The sequence below is a fragment of the Phoca vitulina genome, unplaced genomic scaffold, assembly GCF_004348235.1.
Source record: "Phoca vitulina isolate PV1807 unplaced genomic scaffold, GSC_HSeal_1.0 scaffold16, whole genome shotgun sequence".
Lineage (NCBI taxonomy): Eukaryota > Metazoa > Chordata > Mammalia > Carnivora > Phocidae > Phoca > Phoca vitulina.
Genome location: NW_022589719.1, coordinates 27,915,295 through 27,923,033, shown reverse-complemented (window position 1 = coordinate 27,923,033; position 7,739 = coordinate 27,915,295).

Sequence of the window (7,739 nt, the reverse complement as noted above, 5' to 3'; positions counted from 1 at the left end):
TGCTGGACCTGCGCTTCTCCATGGGACATGCCATTTGCACATACAGCGTGTACGACAACCATATAAACAACTTCCAAAGCTGAACTTCCACCTTAGAATTCTCCACTGAGTTCCTAGTCTCATATTCCCAACTTCCTACGAAATATTTCTACATATATTCAAAGCAACTAGGATCTGATTTAAATTCATCATGTGCCTATAAAGATTTTCTTTTTCCTCTCCATCAATTAATAGCATCGCTATCCAGCTAAGTGCCCAAACCTGAGCACTGGAGTCACTTGTGAATCGAAATAATCTCCAAATCCTTTTGATTTCATCTTTCACATACAGTTTAAATTTTTCTTCCCTGTCTTTGTCTCCCACCATTCGAGTGGAAGTATGCATCATTCCTCCCCTGGAAAACTGTAGTAAACTTCTAACCTAGGTAACCCACTTTTAGTAAAACAGCTGCTTCAGGCCCATCCTCCACATTCCAGCTACAAGGAACTAACCAAAAGTCTAATCATGATTTTATTTATTATGTTTCCACAGTACTCCGTCACTTACAGACTAAAATGCCAACGCCTTAGTGTGTCATCCAAGTGATGTTATCTGTTCCCTGTCTACCTTCTGCCTTCATTTACCACCTTCTCTCCACAGGCACTGTGGTTCACCTTCATCAAGCTACCTGCCGTTCTGCAAATGTGCCATGATTTTTCCCCTTGGTCAGAGCAGGTCAAGTTGCCTTTGCAATATTAAGTCATTCTGATTAAATCTATATTTCTGAATGAATGTGACAAAGTTGGGTAAGTAAAGAGATACCATTATCATTAGGCATTAGAACATTTTTTGTGTGGGTAGAATTAATCTGTTTTACTTTTTTTCCATTCAATCTCAGAGTCTGGATCTTAATTTTTAATGGCTGAAAACATTTTTTTTCTTAAAATTTTGTGGGTTTAATGTCAGTCCAACAGTTTGAGTTCTTAAAAATTTGGTTAATTAATAACACTGAGGCATTATTGTCAAATTATCTCTTTATTTTTTCTTTCCCCTTACTGTTTTTTTACCATAGAATTGTCCCTTTGGGAAGTTTTTTCAAATTTCAGTTACTATAATCTATATTGTTGAGTATTCCCTATTATCTGACATTTGTTATGAGTAAAACCCAAAAGTCTTAGGCCTAAATTTGATAGATGAGTGTGTTTATTGATTTCCTATTCTGCCAGCCTAAAATCTGTACTGAAAAGTCCCTTGTAATTCTATTTCTTCACATTATTTGAACTCTTTGTTTTTATTCCCTCTTCTATCAATTATTTGTACTTTAATATGAGTGAATTTTAAAGTTGAAATTGCTGTTAGTCTATTCCCATGAGAACCTTGATTAGAACAAAAGAATGATCTTGGTATCTCTGATTTTACACGGACATATATGCAGTATCTGAAGACAGGCTCTGTTACCATCTGATTCTTAATACCCTCCTACCTCCCAAAGTCCCAACCCTCAGCACTTCCCCTACCTCATATCTTATCCACTTCCAATACTCCCAGGTGCCAGAATCTGTTCCCATAAATTCCTGACTCTCCATACTCTTTTGGAGCAAGTATATAGACAAGAGTCCCCACTATTGGAACCTAATATTGCCTTTGAATTGTCCCTTAAGTCTGGGCCTGTGATGTGAGTTTTAAAAATAGTTGACATCCAGCAGACACATGAAAAAGTGCTCAACACCAGTCAGGCATCAGGGAAATCCAAATCAAAACCTCAATGAGATACCGCCTCACATCAGTCAGAATGGCTAAAATTAACAAGTCAGGAAATGACAGATGTTAGCAAGGATGCGGAGAAAGGGGAACCCTCCTACACTGTTGGTGGGAATGCAAGCTGGGGCAGCCACTCTGGAAAACAGTATGGAGGTTCTTCAAAAAGCTAAAAATAGAGCTACCCTATGTCCCAGCAATTGCACTACTGGGTATTTACCCCAAAGATACAAATGTAGGGATCCGAAGGGGCACCTGCACCCCAATGTTTATAGCAGCAATGTCCACAATAGCCAAACTGTGGAAAGAGCCTAGATGTCCATCAATAGATGAATGGATAAAGAAGGTGTGGTATATATATATACAATGGAATATTATGCAGCCATCAAAAAAATGAAATCTTGCCATTTGCAATGATATGGATGGAACTAGAGGGTATTTTGCTAAGTGAAATAAGTCAATCAGAGAAAGACAATTATCATATGATTTCACTGATACAGGGAATTTAAGAAACAAGACAGAGGATAATAGGGGAAGGGAGGGAAAAATGAAACAAGATGAAACCAGAGAGGGAGACAAACAATAAGAGACTCTTAATCTCAGGAAATAAACTGAGGGTTGCTGGAGTGGAGGGGGTGGGAGGGATGGGGTGCGTGGGTGATGGACCTTGGGGAGGGTTTATACTATGGTGAGTACTGTGAATTGTGTAATACTGATGAATCACAGACCTGTACCCCTGAAACAAATAATACATTATATGTTATTTAAAAAAATAGTTGGCATCGAAGTGAAAGATGTAGATGTGCCTTTGACAAGAGTTTTCTGAATGAGTGATAAATGAAACAAGTTGAAGATAAATTTTGTCTTCCAGATTTGGAGTGGTAAATGTGGAGAGAGTAGAACTATATATAGCTTTACTAAATAGCTTCTGCACCAACTTTTCTTGGGATAATATCTGATGTTCCAACTCTCTAGCTCTAAAACATCTGATTTTTGAAGACATTAGAATATCTTGAATTTTTATATACAGCAAATTATAAAATATAGGGACCACAGATTTCTTTCTAAAAAATATTTATTTATTTGAGGGAGAGAGAGAGAGCAAGTGAGCAGGGGGAGGGGCAGAGGGAGAGGGAGAGAGAGAATCTTAAGCAGACTCCATACTGAGCATGGAGCCTGATGCGGGGCTTGATCCCACAACCCTGAGATCATGACCTGAGCTGAAATCAAGAGTCAGACACTTAACAGATTGAGCCACCCAGGTGCCCAGGACCATAGATTTCAGCGTGCCTTTAATCCTGTGCCTGGTGATGGCATGCCAAATGTCCTTGGTCCAAGGGGAATATATATCAAATAAAGCAGATCTGAGACAGATAATCATACCTACCTACCTCTATTGTTTCAGGAGAGTGAAGATATAGAAAACAAACTTCTAATTTATTCAGTTTTGTATAGGGGGGTGGTTTTTTTTTTTTTTTTACATTCAATTATAAGCCAAACAAGCAAACAAATAAAACAACAAAGTACTCATTTACCTCAGGATTTTTCAACTTTCTAGAAAACTCTGTAGAGTGAACATTTTCAGTTTTCCAATTATATTAATATATTAGCCCTTCATAGTGGGTTTATGTCCTGATTTACCAGAGAGAAATGAAATACTGACTCTAGCAGTCATAGATGATTAAAACATTGCTTTTTATGTCCAGTAAAACTTTGTGCTCACTCCAAGATGTTGAATAGGAATAAAATACTGTTCCATAGCTTGAAAAGAAAAATGTATTATGTATATAAATCTGTAAAAATACTGGGGCGTCTGGATGGCTCAGTTGGTTAAGCATCTGACTCTTGATTTTGGCTCAGATTATGACCTCATGGGTCCTGAGATTGAGCCTCAAGTAAGGCTCCATGCTCAGCAGGGAGTCTGCCTGGAGATTCTCTCCCTCTGCTCCTTCCCCCACGTGCTCTCTGTCTCTCAATTAAATAAATAAATCTTTAAAAAATATATATATATAAATACTTATTTTAAAGTATATAATAATGTAAAATTATAGAAAGTTTATAAAAGAGGAAAAACACCCATAATAGCATGATGATTTTATGAATTATTCATATCAGTATATTTAGTCAGTTAAAATGTATTATTTTTCTTTTTTTAAGATTTTATTTATTTTAGAGATAGAGATAAAGATAGAGAGGGAGTGCAAGTAGGGGAAGAGCAGAAGGAAGAGGACAAGCAGACTGCCTGAGCACAGATCCTGACTCGGGGCTTGATCCCACAACCCTGAGATCATGACCCGAGCCGAAATCAAGAGTTGGATGATTAACCAACCACCTGAGCCACTCAGGTGCCCCAGTTAAAATTTATTATTAATAGTTAAACTTAAAAATATGCCACAGGGTGTTTGGTGTATCAGATCTGAAAATAATAATTTTCAGAAGAGTGAGCTGTTAATCATTTCTCTGTGTAAGTGGATACAAAGCATTATTTTGGAGTGTTAATCTTTTTGGATTCTTCTCTGACCCGATATGTGGTTCTACAGATTCCAGGAAATTGGCATCCAATATACATAACATAACATAACTTCTTTGAGGGGGGCATGGAGAGGACTTGACAAAAGATGCCTTTCCTAGTATATTGGGATGTAGAGGTGGCTGTTGAGCAGATAAGGTGAGAGAATTTGCATAGAGGGCAAAGGGTATCTGAGGAGGAAGGAACTAAGATGGTAACACATTTCCTTCGAACCACAGTTATTAGAACCTCCCTGGTGGACTGACATAGTCCCAAATTAGGTGTGCTCTCAGGAAAGGGCATGACAGGGGAACTCACCAGGAAGGAAGGTATCTGGATGGTGCCTTTGGGCTTAACGGAAAGGTACAAGAGTTCTTGGAGGCCTCCCTGTACTATGTGGGACTAGTTTTTCAGATTCACCAATTGACTCCATAGGTTGACATTTGCCGTCTTCAATCAGAGGGACTGAAATTAAAAAAAATTAACATTAAAATATATTAAAAATTCATGAAGCTAAATGTGAAATAAATTTAAATAACTAAATAATAAAATGATTTGTTAAGTTTGCACTTCTGAAGTTATCTAAGCTTAAAGCTACCTTTTAGGACACTATAAATTCAAATACCTTCTCCTAGTCTGTGGCTTGCCTTTCCATTTTTTAAATAGTGTATTTTGTTGAACAGATGTTCCTAATTTTAATGTATACCATTTTATCAATTTTATCAATATTTTTCCAATGGTCAGTGCTTTCTGTATCTATTTAAGAAATCTCTACTTGCCTCAAGATCATGAGGATATTCACCTATATTAAAATCTAAAAACTTATTGTATTATCTTTTTTAAAAATTGTGGTAAAATATATATAATATGAAATTCATCAGTTAAACCCTTTGTAAGGGTACAATTCAGTGGTATTAAGTACATCCACAATGCTATATACACATCACCACTATCTATAAGCCTAAACTTTTTCATCATAAACTCTGTATCCATTAAAATATAACTTCCCCTCTTCTCTCCTTCTAGTACCTGGTAAGTTCTCTTCAGCTTTCTGCCTTTATGATTTTCACTATGCTAGGTACCTCATGTAATTGGAATCATACATTACTTATCCTTCTATGTCTGATTTATTAACTGTGTATAATGTTCTCAAGGTTCATTCATGACGTAGCATGGATCAGAATTTCATTCCTTTGTAAAACTAAATGCTATTTCATTGACTGTACAGATCACATGTTGTTTAACCATTCATCTGTTGATGAAGATTTACATTGTTCCCACGTTTCGCCTATTGTGAATAATGTTGCTGTGGACATTGGTTTACAAGTATCTGTCCGAGCCCCTGTATTCAATGCCTTGGAATATACATCTAGAAGTGGAATTGCTGGAATGTATGGTAATGCTATGTTTAAGTCTTTGTTTAATTCCACTGCTTTCCAGAGACTACAACATTTTGTATTGCTACTGGCAAAGCACAAGAGTTCCAACTTTCTACATACTCATCAACATTTGTATTTTATTTATTTATTTTAAATAATAGGCATCCTAGGGTGTGTGAAGTGACATCTCATTGTGGTTTGGCTTTGCATTTTCCTAATGATTAATGATGTTAAGCATAGTTGCATGTGCTTATTGGCCATTTGTACCTCTTTGGAGAAATGTTTATTCAGGTCCTTTGCCCATTTTTGGATGTTTTGTTGTTGAGTTGGAGTTTTTATATGTTCTGGATATTAATCCCTTGTCCTATATATGACTAGCAAATATTTTCTCCCATTTGGTAGCTTGTTTTTTCACCTTTTTGATTGTGTCTTTTGATGCACAAAAGCTTTTAATTTTGAGGAAGTTCAATTTATCTACTTTTTCTTTTGTTGCTCATGCTTTTGGTGTCATACCCATGAAATTGTTGAAAAATCCAATGTCATGAAAATTTTCTTGATGTTTTTTCCTAAGAATTTTATAGTTTTAGCTCTTAAGCTTAGGTCTTTGGTCTATCTTGAGTTAATTTTTGTGTATGTATATAAGGCAAGGGTCCAATTTCATTCTTTTGCATATGAATATCCAGCTTTCCCAGCACCATTTGTTGAAAAAAACTGTCCTGTCCCCATTGGATGGTCTTGGCACCTCTGTCAAAAATCAGGTGGCCAAATATGTGAAGATTTATTTCTGGTCATCCTATTCTATTCCATCAATCGATGTCTATCTTTGTGCAAGTACCACACTGTTTTAATTCCTAAGCTGAAATGGCACAAAGCAAAGAAGTAATTACCATTCACTTATGTGGAACAAATTTTGAAAGTTCCCAGGCCCCAAAAATAACCTCATAGGCTTTTCTGATACCTTAGGATACATCTTGCTAATGGATGCACAAGATAAATTGAGATAAAGCACAGATGCTCAGAGACACAATTCAAAGTTATGGCAGCTTGATGCTGAGATGCTGAGTATAGCTCTCTAGGGAAGGAGCTTGGCAGAGCTATGTTTGCAGCTTAGGATGCATAATGCCTCTATAATGGCTCACTGCAAAACAAATGCTAAACATTATTTTCACTTTTTGTCCTTTTTTGTTAAAGCAAAAATCTTCTTTGGATTTCTTTCAGTTAGTGAAAACAGGCATTAATGCAAGTCTTTTTTCTTCTTTTTGTAGGTCTTTTGTAAAAGTGAAGTGACACAACACAGACTTTTGAAAAGTGTGGAGGGGATACATGTATAATTTTGTAATATAATTTAAAATCAGGAAGTGTGATGCCTCCACTTTGTTATTTTTTCTCAAGATTGCTTTGGCTATTTGTGGTCTTTTGTGGTTCCATCCAAATTTTAGGATTTTTTTTTCTATTTCTTAGAAAATGAAATACCATTGGAATTTTGATGGCTTGCAATGAATCTGTAGATCCCTTTAGGTAGTATGGATATTTAAACACTGTTAATTCTTCCTTCCATGAACATGGGGTATCTTTTCATTTATTTACACCTTCTTCAATTTATTTCATCAATGTGCTAAAGTATTCAGTGTACAAATCTTTCACCACCTTGGTTAAATTTCTTCCTAAGTATTTTATTATTTTTGATGCTATTGTAAATGAGATTCTTTTATTTCTCTTTCAGTTAGCTTATTGTTAATGTGTAAAAATGCAATATTATGTTGATTTTGTATCCTTCAACTTTACTGAATTCATTTATTAGTTCTAAGTGATTTTGTGGAAACTTTAGGGTTTTCTACTTATAATACCATGTCATATGCAAACAGAGATGATTTTACTTCTTTTCTGATTTGGATGTCTTTTATTTCTTTTTCTTGCCTAATTGCTTAGGCTAGGACTTGCAGTACAATGTTGAATGGAAATGGCAAGAATGAGCATCCTTATATTGTTTTTGATCTAGAGGAAAAGATTTCAGCTTTTCAACATTGAGTATGATGTTAACTGTGGGTTTGTCATATATAACCTTTATTATGTTGGGGCACATTCTTTCTATTCCTAATTTTTGAGAGTTTCTT